This window comes from Acipenser ruthenus, chromosome 44 (assembly GCF_902713425.1).
Source record: "Acipenser ruthenus chromosome 44, fAciRut3.2 maternal haplotype, whole genome shotgun sequence".
Lineage (NCBI taxonomy): Eukaryota > Metazoa > Chordata > Actinopteri > Acipenseriformes > Acipenseridae > Acipenser > Acipenser ruthenus.
Window position 1 is genome coordinate 2,742,869 of NC_081232.1, and position 14,181 is coordinate 2,757,049.

Here is a 14,181-nt window from a genome sequence, read left to right on the forward strand (position 1 = left end):
TTTTGTAATTACATTTTACAATTGAAATGTGTGGAGGACAAAAGGAAATTTTGGAGGAATCACCCCCAGCTCACTAAACATAAAAGTCATGAAAGCAGAAATGCAATCGCCTGCGGCCACACCACCTTGAATAAGCCTGATCTCAGAAGCTAAGCAATGTTGGGCTTGGTTAGTACTTGGATGGGAGACCACCTGGGAATATCAAGTGCTGCAGGCATTACATTTTTGTAATTACATTTTACAATTGAAATGTGTGGAGGACAAAAGGAAATTTTGGAGGAATCACCCCCAGCTCACTAAACATAAAAGTCATGAAAGCAGAAATGCAATCGCCTGCGGCCACACCACCTTGAATAAGCCTGATCTCGTCTGATCTCAGAAGCTAAGCAATGTTGGGCTTGGTTAGTACTTGGATGGGAGACCACCTGGGAATATCAAGTGCTGCAGGCATTACATTTTACAATTGAAATGTGTGGAGGACAAAAGGAAATTTTGGAGGACTCACCCCCAGCTCACTAAACATAAAAGTCATGAAAGCAGAAATGCAATCGCCTGCGGCCACACCACCTTGAATAAGCCTGATCTTGTCTGATCTCAGAAGCTAAGCAATGTTGGGCTTGTTTAGTACTTGGATGTTAGACCACCTGGGAATATCAAGTGCTGCAGGCATTACATTTTTGTAATTACATTTTACAATTGAAATGTGTGGAGGACAAAAGGAAATTTTGGAGGAATCACCCCCAGCTCACTAAACATAAAAGTCATGAAAGCAGAAATGCAATCGCCTGCGGCCACACCACCTTGAATAAGCCTGATCTCGTCTGATCTCAGAAGCTAAGCAATGTTGGGCTTGGTTAGTACTTGGATGGGAGACCACCTGGGAATATCAAGTGCTGCAGGCATTACATTTTTGTAATTACATTTTACAATTGAAATGTGTGGAGGACAAAAGGAAATTTTGGAGGAATCACCCCCAGCTCACTAAACATAAAAGTCATGAAAGCAGAAATGCAATCGCCTGCGGCCACACCACCTTGAATAAGCCTGATCTCGGCTGATCTCAGAAGCTAAGCAATGTTGGGCTTGGTTAGTACTTGGATGGGAGACCACCTGGGAATATCAAGTGCTGCAGGCATTACATTTTTGTAATTACATTTTACAATTGAAATGTGTGGAGGACAAAAGGATGTTTTGGAGGAATCACCCCCAGCTCACTAAACATAAAAGTCATGAAAGCAGAAATGCAATCGCCTGCGGCCACACCACCTTGAATAAGCCTGATCTCGTCTGATCTCAGAAGCTAAGCAGTGTTGGGCTTGGTTAGTACTTGGATGGGAGACCACCTGGGAATATCAAGTGCTGCAGGCATTACATTTTTGTAATTACATTTTACAATTGAAATGTGTGGAGGACAAAAGGAAATTTTGGAGGAATCACCCCCAGCTCACTAAACATAAAAGTCATGAAAGCAGAAATGCAATCGCCTGCGGCCACACCACCTTGAATAAGCCTGATCTCGCCTGATCTCAGAAGCTAAGCAATGTTGGGCTTGGTTAGTACTTGGATGGGAGACCACCTGGGAATATCAAGTGCTGCAGGCATTACATTTTACAATTGAAATGTGTGGAGGACAAAAGGAAATTTTGGAGGAATCACCCCCAGCTCACTAAACATAAAAGTCATGAAAGCAGAAATGCAATCGCCTGCGGCCACACCACCTTGAATAAGCCTGATCTCGTCTGATCTCAGAAGCTAAGCAGTGTTGGGCTTGGTTAGTACTTGGATGGGAGACCACCTGGGAATATCAAGTGCTGCAGGCATTACATTTTTGTAATTACATTTTACAATTGAAATGTGTGGAGGACAAAAGGAAATTTTGGAGGAATCACCCCCAGCTCACTAAACATAAAAGTCATGAAAGCAGAAATGCAATCGCCTGCGGCCACACCACCTTGAATAAGCCTGATCTCGCCTGATCTCAGAAGCTAAGCAATGTTGGGCTTGGTTAGTACTTGGATGGGAGACCACCTGGGAATATCAAGTGCTGCAGGCATTACATTTTTGTAATTACAATTGAAATGTGTGGAGGACATAAGGAAATTTTGGAGGAATCACCCCCAGCTCACTAAACATAAAAGTCATGAAAGCAGAAATGCAATCGCCTGCGGCCACACCACCTTGAATAAGCCTGATCTCAGAAGCTAAGCAATGTTGGGCTTGGTTAGTACTTGGATGGGAGACCACCTGGGAATATCAAGTGCTGCAGGCATTACATTTTTGTAATTACATTTTACAATTGAAATGTGTGGAGGACAAAAGGAAATTTTGGAGGAATCACCCCCAGCTCACTAAACATAAAAGTCATGAAAGCAGAAATGCAATCGCCTGCGGCCACACCACCTTGAATAAGCCTGATCTCGTCTGATCTCAGAAGCTAAGCAGTGTTGGGCTTGGTTAGTACTTGGATGGGAGACCACCTGGGAATATCAATTGCTGCAGGCATTACATTTTTGTAATTACATTTTACAATTGAAATGTGTGGAGGACAAAAGGAAATTTTGGAGGACTCACCCCCAGCTCACTAAACATAAAAGTCATGAAAGCAGAAATGCAATCGCCTGCGGCCACACCACCTTGAATAAGCCTGATCTCGCCTGATCTCAGAAGCTAAGCAATGTTGGGCTTGGTTAGTACTTGGATGGGAGACCACCTGGGAATATCAAGTGCTGCAGGCATTACATTTTACAATTGAAATGTGTGGAGGACAAAAGGAAATTTTGGAGGAATCACCCCCAGCTCACTAAACATAAAAGTCATGAAAGCAGAAATGCAATCGCCTGCGGCCACACCACCTTGAATAAGCCTGATCTCGTCTGATCTCAGAAGCTAAGCAGTGTTGGGCTTGGTTAGTACTTGGATGGGAGACCACCTGGGAATATCAAGTGCTGCAGGCATTACATTTTTGTAATTACATTTTACAATTGAAATGTGTGGAGGACAAAAGGATATTTTGGAGGAATCACCCCCAGCTCACTAAACATAAAAGTCATGAAAGCAGAAATGCAATCGCCTGCGGCCACACCACCTTGAATAAGCCTGATCTCGTCTGATCTCAGAAGCTAAGCAATGTTGGGCTTGGTTAGTACTTGGATGGGAGACCACCTGGGAATATCAAGTGCTGCAGGCATTACATTTTTGTAATTACAATTGAAATGTGTGGAGGACATAAGGAAATTTTGGAGGAATCACCCCCAGCTCACTAAACATAAAAGTCATGAAAGCAGAAATGCAATCGCCTGCGGCCACACCACCTTGAATAAGCCTGATCTCAGAAGCTAAGCAATGTTGGGCTTGGTTAGTACTTGGATGGGAGACCACCTGGGAATATCAAGTGCTGCAGGCATTACATTTTTGTAATTACATTTTACAATTGAAATGTGTGGAGGACAAAAGGAAATTTTGGAGGAATCACCCCCAGCTCACTAAACATAAAAGTCATGAAAGCAGAAATGCAATCGCCTGCGGCCACACCACCTTGAATAAGCCTGATCTCGTCTGATCTCAGAAGCTAAGCAATGTTGGGCTTGGTTAGTACTTGGATGGGAGACCACCTGGGAATATCAAGTGCTGCAGGCATTACATTTTTGTAATTACATTTTACAATTGAAATGTGTGGAGGACAAAAGGAAATTTTGGAGGAATCACCCCCAGCTCCCTAAACATAAAAGTCATGAAAGCAGAAATGCAATCGCCTGCGGCCACACCACCTTGAATAAGCCTGATCTCATCTGATCTCAGCAGCTAAGCAATGTTGGGCTTGGTTAGTACTTGGATGGGAGACCACCTGGGAATATCAAGTGCTGCAGGCATTACATTTTACAATTGAAATGTGTGGAGGACAAAAGGAAATTTTGGAGGAATCACCCCCAGCTCACTAAACATAAAAGTCATGAAAGCAGAAATGCAATTGCCTGCGGCCACACCACCTTGAATAAGCCTGATCTCGTCTGATCTCAGAAGCTAAGCAATGTTGGGCTTGGTTAGTACTTGGATGGGAGACCACCTGGGAATATCAAGTGCTGCAGGCATTACAGTTTTGTAATTACATTTTATAATTGAAATGTGTGGAGGACAAAAGGAAATTTTGGAGGAATCACCCCCAGCTCACTAAACATAAAAGTCATGAAAGCAGAAATGCAATCGCCTGCGGCCACACCACCTTGAATGAGCCTGATCTCGTCTGATCTCAGAAGCTAAGCAATGTTGGGCTTGGTTAGTACTCGGATGGGAGACCACCTGGGAATATCAAGTGCTGCAGGCATTACATTTTACAGTTGAAATGTGTGGAGGACAAAAGGAAATTTTGGAGGAATCACCCCCAGCTCACTAAACATAAAAGTCATGAAAGCAGAAATGCAATTGCCTGCGGCCACACCACCTTGAATGAGCCTGATCTCGTCTGATCTCAGAAGCTAAGCAATGTTGGGCTTGGTTAGTACTTGGATGGGAGACCACCTGGGAATATCAAGTGCTGCAGGCATTACATTTTACAATTGAAATGTGTGGAGGACAAAAGGAAATTTTGGAGGAATCACCCCCAGCTCACTAAACATAAAAGTCATGAAAGCAGAAATGCAATCGCCTGCGGCCACACCACCTTGAATAAGCCTGATCTCGTCTGATCTCAGAAGCTAAGCAATGTTGGGCTTGGTTAGTACTTGGATGGGAGACCACCTGGGAATATTAAGTGTTGCAGGCATTACATTTTTGTAATTACATTTTACAATTGAAATGTGTGGAGGACAAAAGGAAATTTTGGAGGAATCACCCCCAGCTCACTAAACATAAAAGTCATGAAAGCAGAAATGCAATCGCCTGCGGCCACACCACCTTGAATAAGCCTGATCTCGTCTGATCTCAGAAGCTAAACAATGTTGGGCTTGGTTAGTACTTGGATGGGAGACCACCTGGGAATATCAAGTGCTGCAGGCATTACATTTTTGTAATTACATTTACAATTGAAATGTGTGGAGGACAAAAGGAAATTTTGGAGGAATCACCCCCAGCTCACTAAACATAAAAGTCATGAAAGCAGAAATGCAATCGCCTGCGGCCACACCACCTTGAATAAGCCTCATCTCGTCTGATCTCAGAAGCTAAACAATGTTGGGCTTGGTTAGTACTTGGATGGGAGACCACCTGGGAATATCAAGTGCTGCAGGCATTACATTTTACAATTGAAATGTGTGGAGGACAAAAGTAAATTTTGGAGGAATCACCCCCAGCTCACTAAACATAAAAGTCATGAAAGCAGAAATGCAATCGCCTGCGGCCACACCACCTTAAATAAGCCTGATCTTGTCTGATCTCAGAAGCTAAGCAATGCTGGGCTTGGTTAGTACTTGGATGGGAGACCACCTGGGAATATCAAGTGCTGCAGGCATTACATTTTTGTAATTACATTTTACAATTGAAATGTGTGGAGGACAAAAGGAAATTTTGGAGGAATCACCACCAGCTCACTAAACATAAAAGTCATGAAAGCAGAAATGCAATCGCCTGCGGCCACACCACCTTGAATAAGACTGATCTCAGAAGCTAAGCAATGTTGGTCTTGGTTAGTACTTGGATGGGAGACCACCTGGGAATATCAAGTGCTGCAGGCATTACATTTTACAATTGAAATGTGTGGAGGACAAAAGGAAATTTTGGAGGAATCACCCACAGCTAACTAAACATAAAAGTCATGAAAGCAGAAATGCAATCGCCTGCGGCCACACCACCTTGAATAAGCCTGATCTCGTCTGATCTCAGAAGCTAAGCAATGTTGGGCTTGGTTAGTACTTGGATGGGAGACCACCTGGGAATATCAAGTGCTGCAGGCATTACATTTTACAATTGAAATGTGTGGAGGACAAAAGGAAATTTTGGAGGAATCACCCCCCAGCTCACTAAACATAAAAGTCATGAAAGCAGAAATGCAATCGCCTGCGGCCGCACCACCTTGAAAAAGTCTGATCGCAGAAGCTAAGGAATGTTGGGCTTGGTTAGTACTTGGATGGGAGACCACCTGGGAATATCAAGTGCTGCAGGCATTACATTTTACAATTGAAATGTGTGGAGGACAAAAGGAAATTTTGGAGGAATCACCCCCAGCTCACTAAACATAAAAGTCAAGAAAGCAGAAATGCAATCGCCTGCGGCCACACCACCTTGAATAAGCCTGATCTCGTCTGATCTCAGAAGCTAAGCAATGTTGGGCTTGGTTAGTACTTGGATGGGAGACCACCTGGGAATATCAAGTGCTGCAGGCATTACATTTTTGTAATTACATTTTACAATTGAAATGTGTGGAGGACAAAAGGAAATTTTGGAGGAATCACCCCCAGCTCCCTAAACATAAAAGTCATGAAAGCAGAAATGCAATCGCCTGCGGCCACACCACCTTGAATAAGCCTTATCTCATCTGATCTCAGCAGCTAAGCAATGTTGGGCTTGGTTAGTACTTGGATGGGAGACCACCTGGGAATATCAAGTGCTGCAGGCATTACATTTTACAATTGAAATGTGTGGAGGACAAAAGGAAATTTTGGAGGAATCACCCCCAGCTCACTAAACATAAAAGTCATGAAAGCAGAAATGCAATTGCCTGCGGCCACACCACCTTGAATAAGCCTGATCTCGTCTGATCTCAGAAGCTAAGCAATGTTGGGCTTGGTTAGTACTTGGATGGGAGACCACCTGGGAATATCAAGTGCTGCAGGCATTACAGTTTTGTAATTACATTTTATAATTGAAATGTGTGGAGGACAAAAGGAAATTTTTGAGGAATCACCCCCAGCTCACTAAACATAAAAGTCATGAAAGCAGAAATGCAATCGCCTGCGGCCACACCACCTTGAATGAGCCTGATCTCGTCTGATCTCAGAAGCTAAGCAATGTTGGGCTTGGTTAGTACTCGGATGGGAGACCACCTGGGAATATCAAGTGCTGCAGGCATTACATTTTACAGTTGAAATGTGTGGAGGACAAAAGGAAATTTTGGAGGAATCACCCCCAGCTCACTAAACATAAAAGTCATGAAAGCAGAAATGCAATTGCCTGCGGCCACACCACCTTGAATGAGCCTGATCTCGTCTGATCTCAGAAGCTAAGCAATGTTGGGCTTGGTTAGTACTCGGATGGGAGACCACCTGGGAATATCAAGTGCTGCAGGCATTACATTTTACAGTTGAAATGTGTGGAGGACAAAAGGAAATTTTGGAGGAATCACCCCCAGCTCACTAAACATAAAAGTCATGAAAGCAGAAATGCAATTGCCTGCGGCCACACCACCTTGAATAAGCCTGATCTCGTCTGATCTCAGAAGCTAAGCAATGTTGGGCTTGGTTAGTACTTGGATGGGAGACCACCTGGGAATATCAAGTGCTGCAGTTATTACATTTTACAATTGAAATGTGTGGAGGACAAAAGGAAATTTTGGAGGAATCACCCCCAGCTCACTAAACATAAAAGTCATGAAAGAAGAAATGCAATCGCCTGCGGCCACACCACCTTGAATAAGCCAGATCTCGTCTGATCTCAGAAGCTAAGCAATGTTGGGCTTGATTAGTACTTGGATGGGAGACCACCTGGGAATATCAAGTGCTGCAGGCATTACATTTTACAATTGAAATGTGTGGTGGATAAAAGGAAATTTTGGACGAATCACCCCCAGCTCACTAAACATAAAAGTCATGAAAGCAGAAATGCAATCGCCTGCGGCCACACCACCTTGAATAAGTCTGATCTCAGAAGCTAAGCAATGTTGGGCTTGATTAGTACTTGGATGGGAGACCACCTGGGAATATCAAGTGCTGCAGGCATTACATTTTTGTAATTACATTTTACAATTGAAATGTGTGGAGGACAAAAGGAAATTTTGGAGGAATCACCCCCAGGTCACTAAACATAAAAGTCATGAAAGCAGAAATGCAATCGCCTGCAGCCACACCACCTTGAATAAGCCTGATCTCAGAAGCTAAGGAATGTTGGGCTTGGTTAGTATTTGGATGGGAGACCACCTGGGAATATCAAGTGCTGCAGGCATTACATTTTTGTAATTACATTTTACAATTGAAATGTGTGGACAAAAGGAAATTTTGGAGGAATCACCCCCAGGTCACTAAACATAAAAGTCATGAAAGCAGAAATGCAATCGCCTGCAGCCACACCACCTTGAATAAGCCTGATCTCAGAAGCTAAGGAATGTTGGGCTTGGTTAGTATTTGGATGGGAGACCACCTGGGAATATCAAGTGCTGCAGGCATTACATTTTTGTAATTACATTTTACAATTGAAATGTGTGGACAAAAGGAAATTTTGGAGGAATCACCCCCAGCTCACTAAACATAAAAGTCATGAAAGCAGAAATGCAATCGCCTGCGGCCACACCACCTTGAATAAGCCTGATCTCGTCTGATTTCAGAAGCTAAGCAATGTTGGGCTTGATTAGTACTTGGATGGGAGACCACCTGGGAATATCAAGTGCTGCAGGCATTACATTTTTGTAATTACATTTTACAATTGAAATGTGTGGCGGACAAAAGGAAATTTTGGAGGAATCACCCCCAGCTCACTAAACATAAAAGTCATGAAAGCAGAAATGCAATCGCCTGCGGCCACACCACCTTGAATAAGCCTGATCTCGTCTGATCTCAGAAGCTAAGCAATGTTGGGCTTGGTTAGTACTTGGATGGGAGACCACCTGGGAATATCAAGTGCTGCAGGCATTACATTTTTGTAATTACATTTTACAATTGAAATGTGTGGAGGACAAAAGGAAATTTTGGAGGAATCACCCCCAGCTTACTAAACATAAAAGTCATGAAAGCAGAAATGCAATCGCCTGCGGCCACACCACCTTGAATAAGCCTGATCTCAGAAGCTAAGGAATGTTGGGCTTGGTTAGTATTTGGATGGGAGACCACCTGGGAATATCAAGTGCTGCAGGCATTACATTTTTGTAATTACATTTTACAATTGAAATGTGTGGACAAAAGGAAATTTTGGAGGAATCACCCCCAGCTCACTAAACATAAAAGTCATGAAAGCAGAAATGCAATCGCCTGCGGCCACACCACCTTGAATAAGCCTGATCTCGTCTGATTTCAGAAGCTAAGCAATGTTGGGCTTGATTAGTACTTGGATGGGAGACCACCTGGGAATATCAAGTGCTGCAGGCATTACATTTTTGTAATTACATTTTACAATTGAAATGTGTGGCGGACAAAAGGAAATTTTGGAGGAATCACCCCCAGCTCACTAAACATAAAAGTCATGAAAGCAGAAATGCAGTCGCATGCGGCCACACCACCTTGAATAAGCCTGATCTCGTCTGATCTCAGAAGCTAAGCAATGTTGGGCTTGGTTAGTACTTGGATGGGAGACCACCTGGGAATATCAAGTGCTGCAGGCATTACATTTTACAATTGAAATGTGTGGAGGACAAAAGGAAATTTTGGAGGAATCACCCCCAGCTCACTAAACATAAAAGTCATGAAAGCAGAAATGCAATTGCCTGCGGCCACACCACCTTGAATAAGCCTGATCTCGTCTGATCTCAGAAGCTAAGCAATGTTGGGCTTGGTTAGTACTTGGATGGGAGACCACCTGGGAATATCAAGTGCTGCAGGCATTACATTTTACAATTGAAATGTGTGGAGGACAAAAGGAAATTTTGGAGGAATCACCCCCAGCTCACTAAACATAAAAGTCATGAAAGCAGAAATGCAATTTCCTGCGGCCACACCACCTTGAATAAGCCTGATCTCGTCTGATCTCAGCAGCTAAGCAATGTTGGGCTTGGTTAGTACTTGGATGGGAGACCACCTGGGAATATCAAGTGCTGCATGCATTACATTTTACAATTGAAATGTGTGGAGGACAAAAGGAAATTTTGGAGGAATCACCCCCAGCTCACTAAACATAAAAGTCATGAAAGCAGAAATGCAATCGCCTGCGGCCACACCACCTTGAATAAGCCTGATCTCGTCTGATCTCAGAAGCTAAGCAATGTTGGGCTTGGTTAGTACTTGGATGGGAGACCACCTGGGAATATCAAGTGCTGCAGGCATTACATTTTACAATTGAAATGTGTGGAGGACAAAAGGAAATTTTGGAGGAATCACCCCCAGCTCACTAAACATAAAATTCATGAAAGCAGAAATGCAATCGCCTGCGGCCACACCACCTTGAATAAGCCTGATCTCATCTGATCTCAGCAGCTAAGCAATGTTGGGCTTGGTTAGTACTTGGATGGGATTCCACCTGGGAATATCAAGTGCTGCAGGCATTACATTTTTGTAATTACATTTTACAATTGAAATGTGTGGAGGACAAAAGGAAATTTTGGAGGAATCACCCCCAGCTCACTAAACATAAAAGTCATGAAAGCAGAAATGCAATCGCCTGCGGCCACACCACCTTGAATACGCCTGATCTCGTCTGATCTCGTCTGATCTCAGAAGCTAAGCAATGTTGGGCTTGGTTAGTACCTGGATGGGAGACCACCTGGGAATATCAAGTGCTGCAGGCATTACATTTTTGTAATTACATTTTACATTTGAAATGTGTGGAGGACAAAAGGAAATTTTGGAGGAATCACCCCCAGCTCACTAAACATAAAAGTCATGAAAGCAGAAATGCAATCGCCTGCGGCCACACCACCTTGAATAAGCCAGATCTCGTCTGATCTCAGAAGCTAAGCAATGTTGGGCTTGGTTAGTACTTGGATGGTTATGATTTCCATTACACGAGAGTAGATGTTAAAACTTCATGCTGATTTGAACTCGGCTCTCGCAAAGATAAGCACCAACTAAGACGTAGCTTTACAGTAAACTAATGTTATCCATATGTGTCTCCATCCATTTACGTTTCCTTCCATTTGATGATGTAGATATCCTTTTGTCTTGTGTTAATGGCTGAAGTGTAATGCTGGCTCCAGGGATCAGCTTATTTTGCCTCCCTGGCGCATCAGCACACACAACGGCTGCGATGCTGGCTCCGGGGATCAACCAAAGTGCGGCCTCCCCAGCGCATCAGCATGACAACCGTCTGGATTGAGCTAAGTAGGGTACATCTCTGGGGTTTTCAAGTGGGCACCTTCCATCCTTAGTGTTTCGTCGACTAGCCCACGACACCTCAAGAGGGCTTGACGGTGATTCTGGCGTCCCAGCATCACCCCCCTCCGTCCCCCACTCAACTCAGCCCATCTTACTTACCTGTACATCAGCGCTTCTTTCTTTCTATTGTGCTTGAGATCCCCAGCCAGAATCTTTCCGTCTCAACCACAGCCAGTTGCTGCTCCTCTCTGCGGCTTCAGATAAGTTCTTCACTGTGCGACGCAACTCTTGGCCACTGAATCCGACGTCTCTGAGAAACCGGGTTGTAGAGTGTGCCACAAATCCTCGACAACCCACTTCCACTGGGTAAACCCGAACTCTCCATCCTCGCTGTTCCGCTTCAGTGGCTAGTTGAGCATACCGCAGTCTCTTCCTCTCATACGCCTCATCTACAGCATCCTCCCATGGCACTGTTAACTCTACCAGGTGAACAAGGCATGCTGATCCAGACTGTTGGAAAACATGGAACAAGTATTGAATAGCAGTTTGCTACGCATGAGGAATGACGGCTGTATTCATGTTATTTTTCTGAAAAGTGATTTAACATTGGATAGAAAAAACTGTTAGTTCCAAAAATGCAAGCACTGCTGTGATAGATGAAAGCTGGCTATATACTCTGGGTATATAGATACTTGCACTGCATTGCAAGCAAGAAATAATAGCAGCTTCATTGAGCAATGGATGGTAGCAGAGAGCTGAGAAAAACACCAAGTTAACGTATATTTAACTATACTTAAACAACTGCACATTGGAAGTAGATTGAAGGCAATATGGTAGAGAAGTTACCCCAAATGGCTGGCCAGCAGCACACGGCTGTACAAACAAGTCCTTTGATCTCCAGCCCTGACATGAAAGAAGCTTGCCCTTCGGGGAGTCCACTGGGGTATAAAACTAGTTAAACAGGGTTTTGCTTAGAATATACAGCTGGTTTATGAGGGGGTCATAAAGCTAGTCTTCAAGGGGACCAGAAGAGACCAGGCTCTAAGACTTCCGAGAGATCCAAAGAGATAATGCCACTGAAATCAAAGGGTCTCTGGCAAATCGGAGAGATAGGAACAAGGAAGATGACAAAAACCAGATGTATGGACCTTTGTGGCACCAGGGGTCTGAAGAATGCACTGAGTTCAGAGGTCTTCACACTACACACACACACACACACACACACACACACACACACACACACACACACTAAATGAAATATATGGTAACAGGATAATGAGTTGTACCTTTTCTATTGGTTAAGTGTCAGAGAAAGAGGAGGAGAGAGACACCTATGCAGAAGGGTATTTAATGTCATGCAACAATTGTAAGAACGAGTATTCTGTTTGTCCTGTACCTGGGACAAGACTCCCTGCATATTTCAATAAACCTAACAACTGATTGAAGAAAAGGACTCTGTGCAGTTTCTTGAATCTACTTACTCACCATCCTTTTTTTAAGTTACATCATTTGGCGAGCCACCTGCGGACTGTTTCCTGATACTTTTTTTTCAAATACCGGGGGGTTGATACCTGACTGCAGAGAAACCCATTTGCCCAGCCTGAATCCCGTGCGCGCAGGACCAGGACAAAGCGAATGGACAGAGACTGCTTCTAACTTCTAACCAGACGGTGTGGAGAATCTTTGGATCAGGACTTCAGCTCGAACATATAATCACGTACATTGGTGAGTAGTTAATGGTTTATTGTTTTATATGCAGTGTTTAGAATGTAGTGAGAATCAAGGGTAGAGTATGAAAGAGGACTTTTTGATAATTCATGTACATTAAGGACACAATTAGTTAAGTCAAGAGAGATTGACCGCTGAACTAAAAGTGTATTGACTGTTAGGACTTTAGGTATGAAAGAGGACCTCTGGATTCCTAAAAAAGTCGGAGTAAATCGTGTAGTGTTATGACGTGCCAGTAGAGTCTATTGGACTAGTTACACTGACTTGTATAGCTCAACAGGTACGGGCATACTCGGATTTATGTTTTATGTTTGTTTTGAGAGGGTTTGGTACACCTGTTTTGTCTTTGTTTTTACTGTTTGGTTTATAAGTCACGATAAGGGGGCAATAGGATAAGCCTCTTATTTAACTGTCCACATTAGGTGGTACAGATAAGGAACAATCAGACAATAAGTTCCAGTTAAGCCCAAATAGCACATACAAAAGTGTAAATTAAATGTGCAATAAACCAAAATAAAAGTTTATGCTTCGTTAAGCATAGCTTTAAACACGGAATATTGGCAAAAACAAGACAAAACTAAAAAGTGTTGTTTTTTTTTGTTAGTTTTGTGTTTTGTTGGGAGTCTGATCAACTCCAAATATGTTAGATGACCCTCAATGTCATCAAATGGATGACTGGAGAATATGGAACATAGACTATGTTTTAAAACATGGCAAAAAGGGAAGCTATGTACAGAACAGTAATGTACATGTTCATGTAACAGGTCAGGAGTGTGTGTCTCGTAAGAAGAAAAAGACAAAGGCAATTCAAGACTGGTAGCCCACAAAAAAACAAACAAAACAAAAAAAACTGTAATGGTAAAGATTCTATATCAACTTTGAGGAATACATGTTGTAAAAATAAAATTAAAAGGTCACATTAAAATGTAATTAAGAAGTTGTTTATTAATGATTGTTTGAGTAATTCTAATTTTGCTTAAGCGTGGAGATAAAGTAACATCTTAGAAAAACTATGTACTAAGAACCAGGATGAATACTTATTGTCTTGCCTCGGTCATAAGAGGGTTTGATAAGGGAAAGAGACCCAGGTTAACTGATTATTTGTGTTGTGTTAGTGTTTGAATGCAAAGGAATGGCCAACCTTTGAACTAAAACAATAACACAAATATACAAAGCAACAATTAATAGTTTGTTCAGGATTATATTGGTAAACAAGAGGAACATTTTGTCTTTCTGATAGAGGGTTTACTTGAAAATAAAGTGGTGGTATTGTTTTGGTACGCAGGGTCTGTGTCTCCCTGGTCGCAGATTCAGGGAGGAATAAAAAAAAACTTGCGTGACCATATCTGGG

The 14,181-nt window shown here is 42.9% G+C and overlaps 32 non-coding genes and 14 pseudogenes across 32 annotated transcripts; all 46 read left to right on the forward strand.

Moving 5' to 3' along the window:
• Window positions 1-108: 108 nt before the first annotated feature.
• LOC131714416 (5S ribosomal RNA) lies at window positions 109-217 on the forward strand (annotated as a pseudogene).
• Window positions 218-331: 114 nt separating this feature from the next.
• LOC131719870 (5S ribosomal RNA) lies at window positions 332-450 on the forward strand. Its single transcript, XR_009318769.1, has one exon. It is a non-coding gene; the product is annotated as a 5S ribosomal RNA (ribosomal RNA).
• Window positions 451-550: 100 nt separating this feature from the next.
• Window positions 551-669, forward strand: LOC131714244 (5S ribosomal RNA; annotated as a pseudogene).
• Window positions 670-783: 114 nt separating this feature from the next.
• LOC131719881 (5S ribosomal RNA) lies at window positions 784-902 on the forward strand. Its single transcript, XR_009318780.1, has one exon. It is a non-coding gene; the product is annotated as a 5S ribosomal RNA (ribosomal RNA).
• Window positions 903-1,016: 114 nt separating this feature from the next.
• Window positions 1,017-1,135, forward strand: LOC131712173 (5S ribosomal RNA). The gene has a single exon (XR_009314065.1). It is a non-coding gene; the product is annotated as a 5S ribosomal RNA (ribosomal RNA).
• A 114-nt stretch (window positions 1,136-1,249) lies between these two features.
• LOC131710006 (5S ribosomal RNA) lies at window positions 1,250-1,368 on the forward strand. The gene has a single exon (XR_009311871.1). It is a non-coding gene; the product is annotated as a 5S ribosomal RNA (ribosomal RNA).
• A 114-nt stretch (window positions 1,369-1,482) lies between these two features.
• LOC131711516 (5S ribosomal RNA) lies at window positions 1,483-1,601 on the forward strand. The gene has a single exon (XR_009313402.1). It is a non-coding gene; the product is annotated as a 5S ribosomal RNA (ribosomal RNA).
• A 100-nt stretch (window positions 1,602-1,701) lies between these two features.
• Window positions 1,702-1,820, forward strand: LOC131710007 (5S ribosomal RNA). Its single transcript, XR_009311872.1, has one exon. It is a non-coding gene; the product is annotated as a 5S ribosomal RNA (ribosomal RNA).
• A 114-nt stretch (window positions 1,821-1,934) lies between these two features.
• Window positions 1,935-2,053, forward strand: LOC131711517 (5S ribosomal RNA). Its single transcript, XR_009313403.1, has one exon. It is a non-coding gene; the product is annotated as a 5S ribosomal RNA (ribosomal RNA).
• A 107-nt stretch (window positions 2,054-2,160) lies between these two features.
• Window positions 2,161-2,269, forward strand: LOC131714417 (5S ribosomal RNA; annotated as a pseudogene).
• A 114-nt stretch (window positions 2,270-2,383) lies between these two features.
• On the forward strand, window positions 2,384-2,502 carry LOC131713215 (5S ribosomal RNA; annotated as a pseudogene).
• A 114-nt stretch (window positions 2,503-2,616) lies between these two features.
• Window positions 2,617-2,735, forward strand: LOC131711518 (5S ribosomal RNA). Its single transcript, XR_009313404.1, has one exon. It is a non-coding gene; the product is annotated as a 5S ribosomal RNA (ribosomal RNA).
• Window positions 2,736-2,835: 100 nt separating this feature from the next.
• Window positions 2,836-2,954, forward strand: LOC131710009 (5S ribosomal RNA). The gene has a single exon (XR_009311874.1). It is a non-coding gene; the product is annotated as a 5S ribosomal RNA (ribosomal RNA).
• A 114-nt stretch (window positions 2,955-3,068) lies between these two features.
• On the forward strand, window positions 3,069-3,187 carry LOC131719893 (5S ribosomal RNA). Its single transcript, XR_009318792.1, has one exon. It is a non-coding gene; the product is annotated as a 5S ribosomal RNA (ribosomal RNA).
• A 107-nt stretch (window positions 3,188-3,294) lies between these two features.
• Window positions 3,295-3,403, forward strand: LOC131714418 (5S ribosomal RNA; annotated as a pseudogene).
• A 114-nt stretch (window positions 3,404-3,517) lies between these two features.
• On the forward strand, window positions 3,518-3,636 carry LOC131719904 (5S ribosomal RNA). The gene has a single exon (XR_009318803.1). It is a non-coding gene; the product is annotated as a 5S ribosomal RNA (ribosomal RNA).
• Window positions 3,637-3,750: 114 nt separating this feature from the next.
• LOC131720720 (5S ribosomal RNA) lies at window positions 3,751-3,869 on the forward strand. Its single transcript, XR_009319617.1, has one exon. It is a non-coding gene; the product is annotated as a 5S ribosomal RNA (ribosomal RNA).
• Window positions 3,870-3,969: 100 nt separating this feature from the next.
• On the forward strand, window positions 3,970-4,088 carry LOC131719915 (5S ribosomal RNA). The gene has a single exon (XR_009318814.1). It is a non-coding gene; the product is annotated as a 5S ribosomal RNA (ribosomal RNA).
• Window positions 4,089-4,202: 114 nt separating this feature from the next.
• LOC131720619 (5S ribosomal RNA) lies at window positions 4,203-4,321 on the forward strand. The gene has a single exon (XR_009319516.1). It is a non-coding gene; the product is annotated as a 5S ribosomal RNA (ribosomal RNA).
• Window positions 4,322-4,421: 100 nt separating this feature from the next.
• On the forward strand, window positions 4,422-4,540 carry LOC131718257 (5S ribosomal RNA). Its single transcript, XR_009317156.1, has one exon. It is a non-coding gene; the product is annotated as a 5S ribosomal RNA (ribosomal RNA).
• Window positions 4,541-4,640: 100 nt separating this feature from the next.
• On the forward strand, window positions 4,641-4,759 carry LOC131712417 (5S ribosomal RNA). The gene has a single exon (XR_009314310.1). It is a non-coding gene; the product is annotated as a 5S ribosomal RNA (ribosomal RNA).
• Window positions 4,760-4,873: 114 nt separating this feature from the next.
• LOC131710200 (5S ribosomal RNA) lies at window positions 4,874-4,992 on the forward strand. The gene has a single exon (XR_009312069.1). It is a non-coding gene; the product is annotated as a 5S ribosomal RNA (ribosomal RNA).
• Window positions 4,993-5,105: 113 nt separating this feature from the next.
• Window positions 5,106-5,224, forward strand: LOC131713586 (5S ribosomal RNA; annotated as a pseudogene).
• Window positions 5,225-5,324: 100 nt separating this feature from the next.
• Window positions 5,325-5,443, forward strand: LOC131713552 (5S ribosomal RNA; annotated as a pseudogene).
• Window positions 5,444-5,557: 114 nt separating this feature from the next.
• On the forward strand, window positions 5,558-5,666 carry LOC131716369 (5S ribosomal RNA; annotated as a pseudogene).
• A 100-nt stretch (window positions 5,667-5,766) lies between these two features.
• Window positions 5,767-5,885, forward strand: LOC131719927 (5S ribosomal RNA). Its single transcript, XR_009318825.1, has one exon. It is a non-coding gene; the product is annotated as a 5S ribosomal RNA (ribosomal RNA).
• Window positions 5,886-6,195: 310 nt separating this feature from the next.
• On the forward strand, window positions 6,196-6,314 carry LOC131719938 (5S ribosomal RNA). The gene has a single exon (XR_009318836.1). It is a non-coding gene; the product is annotated as a 5S ribosomal RNA (ribosomal RNA).
• A 114-nt stretch (window positions 6,315-6,428) lies between these two features.
• On the forward strand, window positions 6,429-6,547 carry LOC131713089 (5S ribosomal RNA). Its single transcript, XR_009314977.1, has one exon. It is a non-coding gene; the product is annotated as a 5S ribosomal RNA (ribosomal RNA).
• Window positions 6,548-6,647: 100 nt separating this feature from the next.
• Window positions 6,648-6,766, forward strand: LOC131719949 (5S ribosomal RNA). The gene has a single exon (XR_009318847.1). It is a non-coding gene; the product is annotated as a 5S ribosomal RNA (ribosomal RNA).
• Window positions 6,767-6,880: 114 nt separating this feature from the next.
• LOC131720620 (5S ribosomal RNA) lies at window positions 6,881-6,999 on the forward strand. Its single transcript, XR_009319517.1, has one exon. It is a non-coding gene; the product is annotated as a 5S ribosomal RNA (ribosomal RNA).
• A 100-nt stretch (window positions 7,000-7,099) lies between these two features.
• LOC131720621 (5S ribosomal RNA) lies at window positions 7,100-7,218 on the forward strand. The gene has a single exon (XR_009319518.1). It is a non-coding gene; the product is annotated as a 5S ribosomal RNA (ribosomal RNA).
• A 100-nt stretch (window positions 7,219-7,318) lies between these two features.
• Window positions 7,319-7,437, forward strand: LOC131712091 (5S ribosomal RNA). Its single transcript, XR_009313980.1, has one exon. It is a non-coding gene; the product is annotated as a 5S ribosomal RNA (ribosomal RNA).
• Window positions 7,438-7,537: 100 nt separating this feature from the next.
• Window positions 7,538-7,656, forward strand: LOC131710600 (5S ribosomal RNA). The gene has a single exon (XR_009312481.1). It is a non-coding gene; the product is annotated as a 5S ribosomal RNA (ribosomal RNA).
• A 100-nt stretch (window positions 7,657-7,756) lies between these two features.
• Window positions 7,757-7,865, forward strand: LOC131715477 (5S ribosomal RNA; annotated as a pseudogene).
• A 114-nt stretch (window positions 7,866-7,979) lies between these two features.
• LOC131716424 (5S ribosomal RNA) lies at window positions 7,980-8,088 on the forward strand (annotated as a pseudogene).
• A 111-nt stretch (window positions 8,089-8,199) lies between these two features.
• Window positions 8,200-8,308, forward strand: LOC131716426 (5S ribosomal RNA; annotated as a pseudogene).
• Window positions 8,309-8,419: 111 nt separating this feature from the next.
• Window positions 8,420-8,538, forward strand: LOC131710425 (5S ribosomal RNA). Its single transcript, XR_009312297.1, has one exon. It is a non-coding gene; the product is annotated as a 5S ribosomal RNA (ribosomal RNA).
• A 114-nt stretch (window positions 8,539-8,652) lies between these two features.
• Window positions 8,653-8,771, forward strand: LOC131719960 (5S ribosomal RNA). The gene has a single exon (XR_009318858.1). It is a non-coding gene; the product is annotated as a 5S ribosomal RNA (ribosomal RNA).
• Window positions 8,772-8,885: 114 nt separating this feature from the next.
• LOC131716396 (5S ribosomal RNA) lies at window positions 8,886-8,994 on the forward strand (annotated as a pseudogene).
• A 111-nt stretch (window positions 8,995-9,105) lies between these two features.
• On the forward strand, window positions 9,106-9,224 carry LOC131710426 (5S ribosomal RNA). The gene has a single exon (XR_009312298.1). It is a non-coding gene; the product is annotated as a 5S ribosomal RNA (ribosomal RNA).
• A 114-nt stretch (window positions 9,225-9,338) lies between these two features.
• Window positions 9,339-9,457, forward strand: LOC131711283 (5S ribosomal RNA). The gene has a single exon (XR_009313166.1). It is a non-coding gene; the product is annotated as a 5S ribosomal RNA (ribosomal RNA).
• A 100-nt stretch (window positions 9,458-9,557) lies between these two features.
• LOC131719971 (5S ribosomal RNA) lies at window positions 9,558-9,676 on the forward strand. Its single transcript, XR_009318869.1, has one exon. It is a non-coding gene; the product is annotated as a 5S ribosomal RNA (ribosomal RNA).
• Window positions 9,677-9,776: 100 nt separating this feature from the next.
• Window positions 9,777-9,895, forward strand: LOC131713206 (5S ribosomal RNA; annotated as a pseudogene).
• Window positions 9,896-9,995: 100 nt separating this feature from the next.
• Window positions 9,996-10,114, forward strand: LOC131719982 (5S ribosomal RNA). The gene has a single exon (XR_009318880.1). It is a non-coding gene; the product is annotated as a 5S ribosomal RNA (ribosomal RNA).
• A 100-nt stretch (window positions 10,115-10,214) lies between these two features.
• LOC131712326 (5S ribosomal RNA) lies at window positions 10,215-10,333 on the forward strand. The gene has a single exon (XR_009314221.1). It is a non-coding gene; the product is annotated as a 5S ribosomal RNA (ribosomal RNA).
• A 114-nt stretch (window positions 10,334-10,447) lies between these two features.
• Window positions 10,448-10,576, forward strand: LOC131712681 (5S ribosomal RNA; annotated as a pseudogene).
• Window positions 10,577-14,181: the final 3,605 nt, after the last annotated feature.